The sequence below is a fragment of the Schistocerca americana genome, chromosome X (assembly GCF_021461395.2).
Source record: "Schistocerca americana isolate TAMUIC-IGC-003095 chromosome X, iqSchAmer2.1, whole genome shotgun sequence".
Taxonomy (NCBI): domain Eukaryota; kingdom Metazoa; phylum Arthropoda; class Insecta; order Orthoptera; family Acrididae; genus Schistocerca; species Schistocerca americana.
Window position 1 is genome coordinate 757,272,416 of NC_060130.1, and position 20,099 is coordinate 757,292,514.

General features: G+C 39.1%; 1 protein-coding gene across 3 annotated transcripts in view; it reads right to left on the bottom strand.

Moving 5' to 3' along the window:
- The window catches only part of LOC124556845 (C2 domain-containing protein 5), a 226,041-nt gene that overhangs the window by 192,536 nt on the left and 13,406 nt on the right, over positions 1–20,099 (bottom strand). The gene's annotated exons all lie outside the window — the stretch shown is intronic.

A 20,099-nucleotide genomic window follows, 5' to 3' on the forward strand; every position in this document is an offset into this window, starting at 1 on the left:
GAAAATGGAATCACTATGGCTTTGCAAAAGTAATAATTATACAAGTGTTAATAAAAAAAGGCTCTGACCCCCCTCCCCCATCCACTTTTGCACTAGACATTCATTATTCTCTTTTGGTGTTAACATTACCTCCTACTTATACACATATTTTGAAGCATGTCTTCCCAGCCTACAGCACATGACATAAATGGGCCATTACTTTTCAGATCCTTTAGAATAATCTTAAATTTCTTTAACTATTTCATGGCTTCATTTTTAAAGTGAGGTTGAGCATTGTCAGGAACAATGTTATGAGTATGAACATGAAGTACACTCCTGTAAAAAGCATGGGAAATGACTGCATGCAGTAAGTCATCTCCTTACAGTTAGAAAATGTAACCATCACCTCTAAACCTGCAAATGAAACAACTTTTGGTTATTTCTGGTGTTGAAAACCTGGTAATTTCTACAATTGGCCACCACATTTTCCTTGTAATTGTTATGAATCCCTGTCTCACTACTGTTGGAAGTTTATTAAAAAAAAATAGAAAGAAAGAAAGCAACCACTCACCTACTGTTTCTATTCAGCCTATTTCATGGCAAGCAAATTGGATATAGGATGCACAAAAAGCAGAGGGATGGAGAATTATTGCCAAATGAACAGTATAATAACATTAGCACCTTTGTCTGCATTACATAAAACACTGCTCTTATAAAACATGCAAGGTACAACATTTAACTATTAAGGAAGCTGTAGCAAAAAGTGATTCTCAGACGTTCTTGATTGTTTCTTGTAGAATTCACACAAAAAGGAGTTTCATGGCTTTTAGCTTCTGGCCTCATTTGGGGTAAATGTGAGTATGTGTGTGTACTTGCATAGTGTAAAAATTTAAACTATGTTATCTTGACCTCTTCCATCAAATGCACTTTTGTAACTAACCTGTAATGACAACTGAAAATCTGTACCAAATTAGGATTCAAACCTATATTTCCTGCATATTGCAAGTGAATGCCTTACTTCCTAGGCTATCTGAGCATATCTCCAGGCCTAAATTTAACTTCAGTTTTGTGATTTCTCATAGTTGGCTTCACTTAGGAAATTCTGCCCCGTATTAAAGCCAACCGATTGATAGTTGAGTTCCTCCCATGTCAAATTTTCTCTCCTCTATAGCCTAAGCGTTGAGGGAGCACCCATACTGCCAGCTGCACTATATTGTAAGGTAAAAAATACAATTTGACAAAACTCAAAGACAAAACCATCAACCTGCCTGCATCATGAAGCATGTACCTTTCAGGAGGTGGACAAAATAACATGAAAACAACCACAAGACAGGTCAGGAACCAGCAATATCTAAACAACCTGAACACTACTGAGTTTTGAAGAATATAAATTCCATATTCTTGTCAATGGGACTTCGTGCCATTCCTCGCAGAGGAAACTTCTGGAGAGATTCTAGCAAAGAGCCATCGGCCCCTAAATCTTTTCCAAACAATATCACAATAACTGAATAATGTTCAGATAAAGTGACTGTGGAGGTCCTGAAAGCAAACTGTTTTATTCTCACAATCATCACATCAATCTTGAACATGTGGAACTGTAGGAATGGTGCATAATCACTCAGGGACATATAAGCTCACCAGACAAAATATTAGTTACCCACTTAGAAAAGCTTACTGGTCATCTAGAATTCTGAAGACAGTGTAGGATTGGTACCCAGCAGTTCTGACCCTCCACTGCTGACAATGCACTGACATGGCACTGAAATGCTATGTTGTGCCAGCAAGTTGTATGGTATCAACACAGTAACATGGGTCAACAGGGAAACATAACACAATGGCAGAAAGGAGCTATCAGGTTCGGACGTGTTCTTGACCACACAGGGAATGAAATTATCCAACTTGTTTACATAAAAACATAATCAGACCAATGCATCTGCAAGGAATGCTGTACCACTCACAGTCACATAATACGGTGTATGAGCAGTGGTCAAAAATGATCGTAATTGGCAGGGTCCGGATATGATTACCACACCTGTTTCACTGATAAGTGGTTTCAAATCTGAGTTACTGCTGTCTGTGAATGCAGGTCCATCTCACATAGTTTCCAACCAAACATTGTGAAGTGAGTGGTATACAATTGTCATTTGGAGACAGTGACTTTGCAAAACGCCAGTGCTCTCTGCAGCATTTAAAGTTGCAAGTTTTCAATGGCCCAAATAAGACAGAAACTGGCAGTAGCTGACTGTAGACATGTAGTGTGATTTGACAAATTGCAGTTTTGACTCCTTTCAAATGTTGCATGACATTGAGTGCATTGACGCCAAATGAGGTGTTTAACACACAAGGTGTGGTGGGTGTAGTTCATGCCAAAGGTGGTTCTATGATATTGTGAAGCCTCTTATTGAGCTGAGGCCTCATCAAGGCTAGAGGGGGTGTTTCATGGTATTACCATGATGTCTCCATGGAGGTGACTAATATTCTGTCTGGTGTATGTAAGTGATTGCTGGAAACAAGGTATGCAACAATGAATCAATATGATATGAAAAAAATCATACAGCTTAACAATTACCTTTTCTTTCAGTGCAACTAAAACCATTATAATACAGGGTGAGTCAGCATTACCTGACATTTCTGGCTAGAGAAGTAGTAGGTGAGTTGTCATAGTGGAGAGACATGCTTGGGCTTATTGTTTTCCCCTCCCCTACAACAGTGCCTTAGTTATAATGGAGAGGTGGACTGTGCAACACTGTGCATTCATCAAAGCAACATTCTTTAAAAATGCAAGAATTCAGAATCTGTGACCACAACTCAGTGAACATCCATCCCCAATTCAACATTTCACATAATGGTGCACTACCGTTCTGTTATGCTTTAAGAACTTTTGTGAGACAGTGAAAAAAAAAACTGGGAGGCAGCGCAATGGTGACCATATCACCTGAAAATGTTGTTGTTGTGCACCATGCAATTCAACAGGGCCCCAATCGACTTGCAATATGACATGCACAGTCTCTTGGGTTATCGAAGTCGTCCGTTTGACGCATTTTACACTATCTAAATTTTCATCCCTACAAAACTGTGATTATTCAGGAGTTGAAGCCTCAAGATTTTGTGAAAAGGAGATGTTTTGCTTAAGTAACGGAAGATAGGTTGGTGGAAGAACCTGGGATTGTGATTTTAATGCCATATGAGGCTCATTTTTACCTAAAAGGCATTGCTAATAAGCAAAATTGTCATTACTGGTCTCTAAACAACCCTCAGCAACTCCAACAGCACACACTGCATTGTAAAACAGTTACAGTGTTTGCTAGATTAGGGAAATTTGGTGTCATTGGAAATTATTTCTTTGAAGAAAAGGGAAAGCCAGCACCATGAAATCTGAGTGTTATTTGACCATCTTGTGTGAATTTCTTGTCTCGAAACTTCATTGCCATGGCATGAATTGTCGAATTGTTTGGTTGCAGAAAAACTGCATGACAGCTCACACTTCCAATGTGTGTATGTCTGAAGTCAGAAAGTTGTTTCTGCAGAAAGTGATATCCAATAGAGGAGGTGTTGACTAGTCACCCTGTTATACAGACCTTACTTCACGTGACTTTTTCTCGGGGGGCTTCTTCAGTAACAAAGTGTACATTAGTAAGCCATGTACCATGCTTCAATTAAAGAATACCACAGAGCAAATGATTCACGCTATACCCCGTAAGATGTTGGAGAGAGTGATGACAAACTTAGTGCAGGGGGTTGACAAGTATGTCGAAAAAAAGGGCCAGTACTTGAAAGACATTATCTTCCACAAGTAATTAATTTCTGTCAAAATTAACACATAATATGTAAACCGCTATTCACTGTGTACCTTTTGAAATAAAATAAGTTGCTATGGGTTAAACACACACACACACACACACACACACACACACACACACACACACACACACACACACACACACACACACACACACACACATCCTATGTGTATAGAAAGTTGGGACCAATATTTTCCCCTTGTTGTAAGTCTGTAAAGTCCAGCATGACAGAAGATCAACACAACACCACAATGATCATAAAAATACAGGCGATAGAACATTCTCAGCGAAACACAAGGACACTTCACAACAAATGTTTCATCCTGCAATGGGGTGTACACTGTTGTACACTGTGACAAATTAAAATTCTTCAGAACTGGGACTCAAGCCAGGACTGTTTCTTTTATAGACAACATTTTTCCTGACTAACTTATGCAACAACGACTCCTTACCTGACTTTATAAGTTTGGTTCTTCCAGAACAACTATTGTGAAGTGTACGAAAGTAGGGAGAAATATTAGGATAACTGAATCACTGAAGGTAATTTATCACTGGATATCTCTGTTTACAACAGGATATCTCTGTCAGAAAAAGAACTGCCTGCAAAAGATTAGTTTCACACAGTTCTAATATTTCAGGATGTTTTACACGAGACATCGTCAGTGTATTATAGAGGAGCCAGTGCATCATAGAGGAGCCAGGTAAAAAGCTCAGTATATAATGTCTTCATGTTATTTTGTCCACCCCCCCCCCCCCTCCCCAATGTGTTCCAGAATACTACAGAACCTTCACTGAGACAGAAAATTGGAAAAATATATTTTCATGAATCAGCTAACATTTAAAAATTGAAGAATGTTTTGCAGCAGTCAGGCAATTTCATTTTATCTTTTCTAGTATTCACTGTAACAGGAACTCAATAAAGTATCCATACTTTAATAAAAACTGCATAAAAACGTTCTTGAAGATCTGTAGAATATCAAACTGTATGTACGATTATGGTTCAAACATTACATCTGATCCTACACTCATATCCTGTTGAGTTCAGTGTTATTAATCGCCCACCTCTGGCTAGGCTTACTCTGTGAATGCTAGAAATATTCGTTTTTGTTTAGTTGTAGATGCTCAGCATCAGGAAGTAGGCCTCTAGGCCAGTTCTATGTAGTCCGTATCATGTAAACTATACTAAGTACTGAAAAAGTTGTAGCCCCTATGGCGCGTGCCCATTGCTGAATGGACAACACAGGACAGCACCTAGACAACAGAGAAGCACATTAAAATTTCACACACATCCAACACAGGAGTTTAATTGAAGACCCTCTGACTAATGACCACTCACCTTAACAAGTATCGCTACTTTTACTGGTAGCAAGAAAAATGTAACATAAGTATCCTATTTCATGTTATACCAAATATTTTCCATTCTGTGCTCAAGTTTTCTGTTTTTCTAAGTTTTACATATTACTGGGAAGTAGAGCAAGACATACCAAAACAATATGAGTCAAGAAGACTAACTTCCACAGTTTATACATAATTCGTTCCATTTCATTGTTTACCTGACTGCAGGGCAGTAGTTTGCATAGTTCAGTAGCTTACTCAGCTTACTGTTTATATATCAATGAAGAATTAGCTGATGGTGTTGCTGATCATATAAAGGTCACCAGGACTTAAAGGGCGTCACCTTTGACCCGCGACATGATGATGCAATAGGATGTGACATCATATACGAACAGTCTACCGTATTTACCCGATTATAAGACGAGGTTTTTTCCCAATTCATCATTCAAGAAATATAGCGTCGTCTTATATTCGCAGATTAAACTATTGCTGCTGAAGTTAACATTTTTACGTCGTTTAATGGAGTATATATTAGTCGTCTTATATTAAGCCTGCAGATGAAGCTTTGGCTACTGAGGTAATGTATAGATTTATATTTAAGAATTCGAAATGGTTGGGTTGAGCTGGGCAAGGGGGCTATTGAGATCATGTGTAGATTTATTTTTAAGAATTCGAAAGAGCTGAGATGGGCTGGTGAAATGGCACTCGCCTTCCTGCCCCTCTCAAGTTTCCCGATACGCCGAAGCGCTCGATACAGGATCGACGTTGCTCAAACAATCACGTGACATTTTACTCGCGCGGCGCTACTGCAAGGGATACGCGAGAAATTAAAACTAGACACTTTAACAATCTATTGCTCTCCTTAAATTTTGATAATTCTGTGAAACACGGGAGAAAAGAGCACCAAATTCAATCAGCTTACAAACTCTTGTTGTATCTGAAAACGTTTGCAATAAAAGTTCTCATTATGTATGGATACCGTTACAAACATTATGTTGCTTTTTAGTTGAAGGCAACATTCAGCAGCGAAAACGTTGTCCTTCAAAAAAACATTGCTTGTTTCTCAAACCAGATCAATATTTTATTCGCTTACGGAAGGACTGTAATGATTTACTAACTGGATTGTAAAAGAGAAATTCAACCGCTGTTCGCGTATTAGAATACCAGGTGAAAACGTTACCAGCTTTTAATCAGCCTTAGAACATGATGCTGACATTCAGATGACACAAGGTGGAAAATTTATCAAGAATGAAATATCTAACAAACGAAATAAACTGACTCATTGTTGTAGCGATAATAAATTACAGTGGTAAGACCCGTAGTCGGAGATAATACCAACAGACGTCAGTAGATGGCGGGACGAGCTCAAGTACGTGAACTGGACTGAATCGTGGTTGCTATCTTTTATTTAAGTATTAGTTGCTGTTGTTACATATGACCTGCACTCTAGAATATATTGCAATCCGTCTTTCCCGCCTGCTGAAGCTTAGCACTACGGAAGGGTTGGAGAGGGTACAGTGATACTAGTTTGGTTGAGAACTATGAAAGTGGGGAGGGGAGTCGAAAGCGGGCAGCAAATTACGTCGTAATTCCAACCATGGGAATGTATACTGCGTACTTTGGCTTTTCAAAAACAAGTACCTCGTTCGAACTACAGTTTGCTTAAACCTGTTTGCAGTTGGAATTCAACTGACTTTAAAATTGGACGAATATTCAACAGGAGTATTCATTTCTGCAGGTGACGGTAAAGTCCAGTTGGAGGTCAGTGGCGTACATATGTATTTCGTGCTGCCTACAATGTTCTTGACGCTCCATGTGACGTATGACGGGAACGAAAGGGGGTGTGTCAACTGCCGGTTCTACGCAGCCAATGAAAGCGGCGGGCAGAAGATATGTTTATAAGCAAGAGATTGTAGCATTCTCACGCCAATATTGAAGCGAAATCCGATATGTATTTAGATAAAAAAAAGCTGTATTCTCAGCTGTGCAAGGATGGATTATGGAAATGATTAAAAACAGTGATACCACAGATGACAGGGTTAGTAAGCGAAAAATGTAGAAACGGAAACGGTCTGCAAATATGTAAACCATTTCTTTTCATTAATTTTATGTCTCCTTGTAATATCACAATGAAGGCAATCAATAAATGGCATAAATTTAGAATAGATATAACATTAACTTTTTACACAGATACTTCATGCCAGTAAAACAGTTCGTAATTCTGATTAGTGAGAATATGTTAAAAATAATTTTTTTGCAAGAGGTCTTTTGGAAAAAAGGGGTTCGTCTTATAATCAGGGTTGCCGTATACTGGGGTAAATACTATATTTCAAAGTTGGCATGTGACGAGAGCACTTTGAAGCAAGTGTGTTGCTCGAGGTGGCACTCACACAATATAAATTTTTATGTCCGTAAAATTACTGAAGGCGGTATTATTTATAAAATATAATTGCACGTGAAACTTAAGAGGAAGTGTGTAACAGGCTGAGTATCATAACTTTTCTTTGGAAGTATGGTGTAGTGGCAGAAATGTTAATATAAAATTGGTTAAAGTGGCTCCCTCCTATAGTTGTGATGGTGTTATGTGGTGCTGTTGCAAGAACAATTTGTGGTAATTGATATGGTGGGGAACTTTGTTTAAAAATCTATACAGGTGATCCACAATATCGTTAACTTCAATTATTATTTCTGGTATTGCTCATATATGTGGTTTTGTGGCCACAAGACAGGCATCAGTGATCACTCAGTTATTGACTGGTTCTATATAGGAGAGTGGGACAGTTTGGTTTTTTGAAAGGGGGAGGGGATAAGCTGGGATCTTTGTTTGGAGCAAAGTAGGTATTTCATTTGGTTGTATTACTTGTTATGCTCTTTGGTTTCTATATTGAATGTTGTTTTACTTCTTGTTTTTGTTATTGGATAGGTTAGTAACGTGTTCACTCAGTTTTTGGTTTTTATAATGCCTGTATTGATATCTGTTATTAGGTCCCATGAGTTTCATTTTAGCTTAATAAGTAATCTGAAGCTAATGATACCATTGTGTGTTCATATTGACATGATATTTGGTTTCTTTGTGAATATTAATTTTGCAAAAGGGCGGTAGCAATTATGACATTCTCTTTAGCTATGTATGTTAAGAACACAAAATTATACCAGTCTTAAGTCATAAGTGTCTTGTTATTTTTTGGATATAGTTGTTTCATGTCTGGTTGGTACTGAATTTAATCTTAGTTATCACACAGATGTGGAACCCTTCTAGATAATGCATTCATTCAACAAGCAGAAGTTAGAGGGACACAAGCCTCTCTGGTGTTAAATGGATTGTCAGATCATGATGCACAATTAGCCACCTTATATAAATTAGCTCCATGCACAGTTCTGAAACAGTCTAAGAAACCAGTGAGGCTGATTAATGACAGTACTACTGAAGATTTTAAAGAAGTTTAAAAAATGTTGACTAAGATGAAGTTTACAGTGAGCCTCCTGTTAACCCTTAATTCTGTACATTTCTTAATGAGTCTGTATCCATTTCTGAAATTAGTTTTCCTAAAAATATAATTAACTGTAATAATGACAAGTCATTAAAGAAACACTGGATCACTATATATATCAGAGTCTCTTCACAATGAAAAAAAGAGCTTGTACAAAATAGCCAGACCATGTAAAGGCCCAGAAAACTTTCTTATTACAAAAGGTACTGTAACATATTACAAAAAGTTGTAACAAAATCCGGGAGTATGCACATTTTGTCTAAAACGACAGATCAAATAATAAAATAAAATCAATATGGAATATTGTTAAAAAGGGAACAGGAAAGAAGCATTGGGAGATGACATCATAATGGTAAACACAATGGGGGCTTGTGGAAGACAGTTAATTCGTTACAGACATTTTTAATAATTACTTTTTTTTAAATAGGAGAGGAAATTGGCAAAAACAGTTAAGAAGAAAAAGCAAAGCAGTACACCGAAGAAGCAACACAGAGAACATTGAGTGAATTAAGAATGGATTTCACATCCCCATTTGAAATAAGGAAGAGCATAATGACTGTAAAAAGTAAAAGTTCATATGGGGTGGATAATATCTCCAATAAGACACTAAAATGTTGTATATTATGTGCTGCTCTTAGTCACTTATGTAATGCATCACTAACTCAGGGTGTTTTCCCAGAAAGTTTGAGATGTGTCATTGTTAGGTCTCTCTATAAAAAGGGTGACTACCACCTGATGTCACTCCTTACACCATTTTCCCAATTTTTTTGAGAAGATAATGTACTCCAGAGTTGTCACACGCCTGTGTAGTAATGGGATACTTAGTCAATCACAGTTTGGATTTCAAAAGCACCATTCTACTGAGTCAGCTATTTATGCATTTACTGAGTACATAATAACACCTCTAAATCATAAAATATAACCAACTGGGATCTTACATAACAAACTGAAGGCATTTGATTGTGACAGTCACAACATTCTATTAGAGAAGTTAAGTTTTATAGAGTGTGTAGTTCAGCAAATGCCTGGTTTAGTTCTTATTTAAGAAACACAATGCAGAAAGTTACTCTAAGCTGCTCGAGTAATAGTAATATGAAGAGGGATGTCACATTGGCTTCATGGGGAGAAATTACAGTGTGAATCCCTTAGGGTTCAATCACTGGCCCATGACTACTGTTGCTTTATTATAATGATCTACCATTTCATTTTAATCAAGAAACAGAATTAGTTCTGTTTCCTGATCATACAAGCATTGTTGTGAAGTTGAATGAAGAAGCATCAACACAGGAATGCGTAAATGATTTTTTTGTGGAAGTTACAGAAAGGGTTTGTAAAAATAGGCCACCTTAAAACTTTGGAAAAACACAGTTCATTCAGCTTTGCACTGTTAAAAATATCCCACCTACTATGAACCTTTTTCTTGTATTCATATTGGGTCTACAGCCAGAACATCTCATCATCTGTAAACAATATTTCGGCGATCTACCTGGCCGCCATCTTCAGGTGAGTAGGCAGTCGCACTATTCCACTGAAACTGAAATCAAACACGCCACAGCGGCACTTTTATACACCGACCATTGGTCCACCACATGTGCATGAAATTAACTGCCCTCTAGCGACAGGCACAACAGCGCACTGGTGGTGAAAGCTCACAGAAACAATAAATCGATATTGAACACTACTGACAGTTTTTGAGGACCGAGACAAGGACCACTGTTTCTTAGTGTCAAACAGAACAGGGTTCCTACACTTACTTAAAGGATACCCCTTATCTCTGTTTATAATATCGTTAGATAGCTGGATTTCAATGGCTACTTTCACTACACAGTCCCAATTCTGCGACATAGTGGCAACCACTTGTGTCTCATAATACAACATTTTATTTCCTTCCATAAGACAATGTCCTGCGTGTGGTGATGACTCTCCACGCAACAGTCCTGGACTGTACGAATTGTTTGTCCAATATAGAGATTCCTGCAATGGTAGGAAATCTTGTAGACTCTGGGCTTTCTCAAACCTAAATCACCTTCACTGAGCCCAACAGGGCTCTGGTGTTCGCTGGTAGACAGAATACACTTTTAATATTAAATTTCTTCAAAATTCTATCTATTTTTGAAGATATGCTCCCCGCAAAAGGTAGGAATGCCACTGATTTGCTTGTATCTTCCGTTGGTTCCCGTGAAGGTCCAATCTGTAGAGCACGACAGATCTGATTGTCAGTATAACCATTCTTCTTGAACACAGCTTTCTGCATCTGAGATGGCATAAGCTCTTTTTACCAATGTATGTAGGACCCCATTGCATTGGTACAATGGATGACAACTTGATGCATGAAGATATCAGCCCATAAACACTATGTCCTAATGTCCCATCATCCCTCCTGTAGAACAAGACATCTAAAAACAGAAGTTTTCCGCATTTATTTCAGCCAGAAAAATCTGCAGTGGCAGAACACTGTCTTACGGAAGGACATAAAATGTTATACGATAAGACACAAGTGGTTGCCCCTGCGTTGCAGTATTGGGACTGTGTAGTGAAAGAAATCACTGAAATCCGGCTATTTGACAATATCATAAACAGAGATAAGGGGTATCCTTTAAGTAAGTGTTGGAACCCTGTTGTGTTTGACATTAAGAAACAACGGTCCTTGACTTGGTCTTCAAAAACTGTCAATACTGTTTTATATCGATTTATCATTTCCGCGAGCTTTCACCACCGGTGCACTGTTGTGCCTGTTGCTAGAGGGCAGTTATTTTTGCGCACATGCAGTGGACCCACGGTTGGCGTAGAAAGGAGCTTTGCGGCATGTTTGATTTCAGTTCCGGCGAGATAGTGCGATGGCCTACTCACCTGAAGATGGTGGCCAGGTGGATCGCTGAAATATTGTGTCCAGGTGACGAGATGTTCCGGCTGGAGACCCGATATGAATACAATGAATTATTACACTGGGACAGTTTACGGAGCCACATACTCTGAACCTAGTACACCAACGAGAAACAGGGCAGAAAATTGTACGTTGTTAGGTGTATATATCAATGAAAACAACTGGAAAAGCTATGTAAAACCTGCTAAAACACTAAGGTTCAGGTACTTTTGCCATATGGATAATTGCCAACTTTGGGGATGTAGAAATCAGTAAGTTAACACATTTTGCATATTCTCATTCACTGATGTCTCTTGGGATAATATTCTGCGGGAGCTCCTTGCTTACACATTGCACAAAAGAAAGTAATTTGAATTATGTGTGAAGTTCACACACACACACACACACACACACACACACACACACACACACACACACACATTTTACAGATACACCTTTAAGCACCTGGGGATATTAGACACATCCTCACAGTAGATTTATTCACTTAAGATATGTGTTATCAACAATCCCTCCAAGTTTGAGAGAAACAGAGATATTCGCAAGTACACCACTAGAAGGAAAAATGATCCACATTACTGTTTCACAACAATGTTTCACAAGTGTTCAAATCTGGTAACAGAATTTAATTGTCAGGAATACTTTTTGTACAATGTATGTATATTTGTATATATACACAGTTCATGGCAAACACAGGTCCGTTAAGGAGAGATATGTGTATGTTGCCGCATCCAGTAGTGATTGAACATGACAATTTCTTGTTCAACAGCAGATGGAAAGTGACGCAGACGTCAGTGGATCATTCCCCACCACACATCTGTAGTCGGGTCCACCTGCAATCGCTCATTACCTCAAAGGGTGTCAGCCGGCCGCTGACTCAGCAGTAAAGCTTCATGCATCCCATTGGCAGGTGAGCAATGTTACAACAGTGGTGTTAACCATAACTAGTCTCAATCTTAACAAGTGTGTGTCTACCATATTTCCGAGCAGGTATTTTAAATTTCCAGAAAATGTCACATTGTTGTAGATGTCGATGTAAGCCAGACAACGTCTGTTACATTTTTGGGAAATTCATCTTTGCCTGAAAGAAGGAGACAATTTCAGCATTCATAAAGAAAGTGTATAGGCATTACTCTGGAATAGAGGTAGGAGACCAAGATAAGGAATGGGCACAACATTTCTGTTATGCTACATGTTACTGAAAACTTACTCAATGGTGGAAATATAGACAGCGTGGCATTGTTTGCTGTGCCCCTGGTATGGAGGGAGCCACAGGACCACATTACTGATTGTTATTTCTCTCTAACAAAAATACAAGGTTTAAATAACAAAAAATCAAAGAGGCACATTGTTTATCCAGATCCACCTTCAGCAAGAATGCCAGTGCAGCATTCCGACAGCCTTCCAGTACCTTCAAGAGCTCCAGATCAAATTCGGAGCAACAGTAAAGTAACTAGTATTGACAAAATCACATATAATGCAACAGATGATCTTCTATATCACTACACACGTAAGTGATCAAGATATTTACTAACACAAGCAGATTTATATGATTTAGTGTGTGAACTAGGACTAAGTAAACAAAAGGCGCAATTGCTTGGTTCAAGATCACAAGAGTACAATCTACTCCACTAAAGTACTAAAATCACTGATTTTAGGAACAGAGAACATATCTTTATTTCTTATTTTGCAACTGATGAAGCACTGATGATCTGCAATGATGTTGCTGGGCTGATGAAAGTGCTGAACTTCACCTGCAGTTCACAGGAGTGGAGACTTTTAATAGATGTCCCCAGAAGCATATCTCAAGGGTGTTTTGCTACACAGCTGAAATAAAATGCCCTTTGTTTCAGTTGCTTACATCAGCTTGACTAACGAGAATTAAGATCTCTTACAGAGGATGCTGAATTTGTTACAATATAATGAATACAAATGGAAAATGTGTGCAGACTTCAGAGTAATTGCTATGATATTGGGAACGCAACAAGGCTATACGAAGTATGCATGTTTTCTTTGCAATGGAATAGTCATGAGAGAAATTCCCACTAAATGAAAAACAAATGGCATACGCACAGCTGGAAAGTGGGTGAAAAGAATGTGCAATGTGAAAATCTGGTAGCTCCTGAAGGTATACCACTTCCATTGCTTCACATAAAACTTGGCTTAATGAAACAATTAGTCAAGGTCATGGATCCAACAGGCAGTGGACTCACACATCCAGCTTACAAATTCCCCAATCTTTCAGCTGCAAAAATAAATGAAGGTGTGACTGTGGGCCCATTAACCAAGGAACTGCAGAAAGATGAAAATTCTGAAGCACGTTTAACTGACAAACAAAGAGAGCATGGGAGTGTTTCAAGATGGAACCAGAAAATTTCCTCAGAAGAAGAAGAAGAAAAAGATGATGAGCTACCACTACAAAGCAATGGTGAATTATGTGACCAAAGCTTGTCAAGCTCCAGGTACCTTTTATGTTAGTAGATTATTACTGGAATGTCATTTGAGAGAAGCATCATTCTCAATAAAAGACAAAAAAGTGACATGCATTACTATATGGTAGCTCATTTTTCTATAATTCCTAAAGTGAAATAAATGCTACAAAGTGAATGCACTAGGAGTACATGTTAAATCCCATACTCCCTTAATGTGATGAATTTAATAAGACCATAAAAAACTGATTTGTTTTTTGAATTTCAGCTAATGTGTCCTGCACTATATCAGGATAACAAAGAAAAAATTAAATCATGATTGCTCATAAACTACCCCTGACAGAAAAACTTAAAACAGGTTTGAATTCAGCTCTCAAAGTAAAACTAGGCACACAATGTATTTTCTGAGAAACAGGAAAAAAATGTTTTTTTGATGAACGGTGTACACTAAATTTGGCACAGAAAGGGGTGAAATATGGAGCTATAATAATCTTTAACAATCTACCCATGGAAATGAAATGTCTGATAGATAGCAGACATGTTTTCAGTGTAGATTGAAAATGTTTCTTATTGACATTCCTTCTATACCATAGAGGATTTACTGAGAAGAATTAATTTATCTTAAAAAACTGCAAATAGTCATTATCTAGCCATACACACATTATTTTTTATTTAATTTTTGTAGTTTTATATAAGTGTTCTCTGTTTGTTCTGTTAAGATGTTCCACACCATAATGCTTATTAGAATTTGATCTATGGAACAAGGTACTAACTATGAGTTAAGTGCAAATAAAAATACCAGTCTTACATCATAAATGGTTTTTTTTTATGTTTTGTATATCATTGTTTCATGGTTGGTGGGTTATGTGGAGCTCATTTTAGCTAGATAGGTTAAGTAAATTTATCGATACCAACACCTGTACCCGCCATGCCCATCTGCATAACACTGCAGTATCACTGTTAGTTGGTACTACAGATTTCGGCTTGGCTATGCGGGTTAATTTCGGACAGTGCTTGAAAATTTGTGGCATTTTTTTGGAACATTTATGTAATGTGAGAGTAATGGATTTTGTTTGACTTTTGTGTATGAGGCAGGGGTTAGTCCATGTCAGCCTTTAACCCTCAAATTTCAGCAGGTGTCCTATTAGTGATTTTTAGATTGTTTCAAATATCTTCTTTGTGACGAAATGGCTGCTGTACCTTTATTATGGTAGCACGAATGATGTCATGGGTGTCATATTGGATTTAAATGTGTTACTCTGTCTGCCATTTTGACAATATCATGAGTCTAATCTGATGTCCAGTATCAGATGCTTTAGTATGTTGGTTATCTTGCTTTGTGTTCATATTTTGTACTTTATATGGCAGTAGCATAGTTTTGTAATGCTTGCAACACTATAATTGTGCACTTTGATCATCATAGCCATTACTTGCATTTGAGAATCTGCCTGACTGCAAAGCAGTAGTGATCAGTGCATTTAGCTTTAGTGGAGAACGTTTGGGGCATTTTAATTAGTGCCAGAAGGAAAGCAGGGATTCCTACAGTGCAAATTTTTGCAGCAGGGAGGACAGGGAGTGCATTTGTTGTGTGTGTATCTATGAGCAGTTGGCTGTGGTCCATGGGTCCATGTAGAGCTGAAAGCACTGTTGGTGACGATTAGTCAGCTCTGGCCAGCTAACTTCCCACCCGGAACACAACAGCTGTCACACGTTTCACCCATGAGTTCAGCTGCTGAGGTACCTCCAGTGTAGGAGTTATGGTTGCTCTGTACTCATCTCAGGACAAGCGGCATGCTGTGGTCAGTTCGTTTCACACTATGCAGTGGGTGAATGTCAAGACTGGGCATCTTACAGCTCTTGCCTGATACCACACCTACATAGCAGCAAGTTAAGTTTTCCTGTCTTTTCCTCTCAGCATATTTATTAAATTTTGTGCATGTTTTTCTGTTTAAGAAGTTTAACCTCTCATTTTTGTAAGTGTAAATTCATTCGGTCTGTGCCACAGTAGTAGCTCATTTGTTTTGTTTTGAAGACAAGTGTCCACTCATTTAGTAAGCCAGTCAGTGAGCCTCCAGTTACATCTACAGAGTGCCAAGTTAAGTGTTTATCTTTTACATTCTTTTCCTCATAGTATATTTCTAAAATTTCTTACCTGTTTCCATACTATGAGACGTAAGCTTGCATTTTGTAAGCGTAAATTCGGACATCCTGTTGCACAGTTTTCATTTCTTCTGAACAGCCAGCTACATAGCTCACTGAGGCATCAGTGTCCATTGATGACACATCACATCAGTAGGGTAGCAAGTTAGATATCTAGAATCTGTCTGCTTTTATAGTTTACTCCTTCAGTTAGTCCTGCTAGGAGGGTAGGATGTGTGCATGCTGTGTGTGGACACACAAGGAGCTAGCCCCAATTTGCGAACAGCTGAATGCGCTTTTGGCTACAATCAGTCACCTCGGGATGTAGCAGTGGCAGAGAATCTGGCATGTCGCATAAGACACCTTAGGTGTCGCTTGTTTCATCCATGGGCTCTGCTACTGAGGCACCTCCTAGTGTAGCTGTCGCAGGCAATCCACCCTTATAGCAGAGTGAGTGGCAGGTGGTAATGCGTTTGCATCCCTCAAGTGGAGGGCCTATGTGGAGACTGGTCCTCTGGCCTCACCCATTCACACTGTGAGTGGACAGGTGGCCACTCCTTCAGCAGGGTACGAGCAGGCACATGGGTTGGAGGGGTTTACTAATTATTGCGAGCTTCAACATTACGCGCATTATGGAGCCCCTTAGGCAGACCACATTAAAGGCTGGAAAGAACACTAGTGTGCACTCAGTATGTCTGCCATGGGGCCTCATCTGAGATGTGGAGTGAGCCTTGGCTGTGGCTATCGTGCGTGCAAGATGCAGTTGTCTGCAAGTTGTGGTTCACATCGGCACCAACGACATCTGTCACATGGGTTCCAAGGCCATCCTCAGTTCATACAGGCAGGTGGCAGAAATGGTGAAGGCTGCTGGTCTCATGCATGGGGTGCAAGCAGAGCTTGCAATTTGTAGCGTTGTACCCATAGTTGATAAGGGTCCTTTGGTTTGAAGATAGCAGCTACTCAGGTAGCAGAGTACTTGTGGAGTGTACATGAGGTGTTTTAGGCTGGTCGGTAGTTTGAGGTATTCAAATGAATGCTCACCATTTAAATTAACACTTACCATTTAAATGAACACTCACCATTTGATATACAGAAAGGGAAGCCAGACAATGTTCAGAGTAAAGACATTTCAACTGTCAAAATTTTATCTGTAAACTGTCAAAGTTCTCATGCTCAAATTATTTGCAGAACTGAGAGCTGGCTGAAACCTGAAATGGAAAGCTCTGAGATATTTAGCAAGTCATGGAATGAATATGAGAAAGACAGATTACAGGACATAGGAGGAGGAGTGTTCACTGCAATTGACAAAAATATTGTCTCCAGTGAGGTCAAAGTTGTGTGTGACAGCGAAGTTATCTGCTTGCGTATAAAATGTCTATGTGAAACAAAGTTAATTGTTGGATGTTTTTACTGGCCACCCGATTCTGCTGTGACAGTTCTAGAGACATTCAAAGAAGGTCTATGGTCAGTAGTGCATAAATACCCAGATCATGGATTGCTAGTTGGAGGCAACTTTAACCTACTGATTATAGACTGGGATGTCTTGGGTTCACTGCAAGGGGTACAGACAGAGAGTGGTTCAAAGTGCTTTTGAATACATTTTCTGAAAACTGTCTTGAGCAGCTAATTTGGCAACCCACATGCAATGGAATTATCTAAGACCTTGTAGCTACAAATAGGCCAGACCTTATCAATGATGTCAATATAGACACGGATATTAGCGATCATGAGGTCATTACAGCAGCTATTGTTACAAAAGTTAATAAATCAGTTAAGAAGGCTAGGAGAGTGTTTCTGCTAGAAGCTGAAGATAAGCAGTTGTCAGCATCTCACTTAGAAAGTGAATTGGCATCACTTAGTTCACATAAGATGGACACAGGGAAATTATGAGAAAAGTTTAAGCAGTTTGTGAATCATAGTCAGGAGAATTATGTGCCTAGTAAGTGGATTTAGGGTGGAAGAGACCACCATGGTTTAATAATGAGATTCAAAAACAGCTGAGGAAGCAGAGGCTGTTGCACTCTTGTTTCAAAGGGAACACACGAATGACGACATGACAGGCAAAGGATTGTACAGATTTGTGCATCAGCGAAAACATTGGTAAACAAAGCATTCAACTACTACCACTGTCATACCTTAGGAAATGATCTGGCAGAGAAACCAAGAAAATTCTAGTCCTACGTAAAATCACTGAGTGGATCTAAGGCTTCCATCTAGTCACTTGTTGACCAGTCTGGTGTGACGGTTGGAGGTAGCAAAACGAAAGCCAAAGTTTTAAATTTCACATTCAAGAAATCGTTCATGCAGGAGAATCATACAAACATACTGTTGTTTGATGATCGAACAGACTCCTGTATGGATGACAAAGTGATACGCATCCTGGCATAAAGAAACAATTGAAGGAGTTGAAAACAAATAAATCACCAGGTCCCGATGGAATCCCAGCTCAGTTCCCCCGAGAGTACTCTAAAGCATTAGCCCATTAGTCAACTTATATTTATCACAAATCTCTCGCCCAGCAGAATGTCCCAAGTGATCGGAAAAAAGCACAGGTGGCTGCTCTGTGTAAGGGCAAAAGAACGGACCCACAAACTCGCAGACCAATATCCTAACATCGGTTTGCCACAGAATCCTCGGACATATTGTAAGTGCAAATATAATAAATTTTCTTGACACCGAGAAGCTTATGTCAATGAATTAGCATGGTTTTAGAAAGCACCACTCATGTGAAACTCAGCTCGTCCTTTTCTCACAGGATATACTCAAACTATGGATGAAGGGCAACAGGCAGATCCCATATTTCTAGATTTCGGGAAAATGCTCGACTTGGTGCCCTCTTGCTGCCTGTTAAAGAAGGTATGAGCATATGGAATAGGTTCACAGATATGTGAGCAGCTAGAAGACTTCTTAAGTTATAGAACCCAGAATTTTATCATCGATGGTGAGCGCCCTTCAGAGGCAATGGTATCATCAGGAGTGCCCCAGGGAAGTGTGATAGGACTGCCATTATCCTCAGTATACATAAATGATTTGATTGACAGGATGGTCAGCAATCTGCAGTTGTTTGCTAATGATGCTGTGGTGTATGGTAAGGTGCTGAAGTTGAGTGACTGTAGGAGGATACAAGATGACATAAACAAAATTTCTAGTTGATGTGATGAATGGCAGCTAGCACTAAATGTAGAAAAATGTAAGTTAATGCAGATATGTAGGAAAAACAAACCCATAATGTTCAGATACAGTATTAGTAGTGTCCTGCTTGCCACAGTCAAGTCATTTAAATATCTGCGTGTAACACTGCAAAGCAGTATGAAATGGGACGGGCACGTGAGATGCGTGGTTCATTTGTCAAGGAGATCGCATATAGGACACTAGTGCAGTCTGTTCTTGAGTACTGCTCGAGTGTTTGGGATCTGTACCAGTTCCGATTAAAGGACGACATTGATACAATTCATAGGTGGGCTGCTAGATTTGTTGCTGGTAGGTTCGAACAACATGCAAGTGTTACAGAGGTGATTTGGAAACTCAAGTGGGAATCCCTGGAGGGAAGACATTTTTTTCGAGGATCACTATTGAGAAAATTTAGAGAGCCAGAATTCAAAGTTGACTGCAGAAGAATTCTGTTGCCTTCCCTCATTCTATTTGTGTGTGGAACAGGAAAGGAAATGACTAGTAATAGTACAGGGTACACCCCATCACACGCCTTAAGGTGGACTGCAGAGGATTGACATAGATAGCAAAGACATGTGCTGTTCTCTCAGCAGGGGGAAAGGTTGTTACTTATCAGATTCTTCACTCTCAGGTAGGTTATGAAACCCCTTTGGAAAATAGCACCTAGGGCTACAAAGCAAGCCACTGTACATGTCTCCTAGGTCTCATTTGATGTGTGGAGGAGGCTTCTGACTATTGTTATTGAAGGTGCGGTCATCCTCAAATCATAGCTAATGTTAGTACCAATGATGCATATAGCTTGGAATCGGGATGGCATGAATTGTAAAGGCTGCTCCCCTGATCAAAGGGTGCAAGTGAAGCTTACCATCTGCAT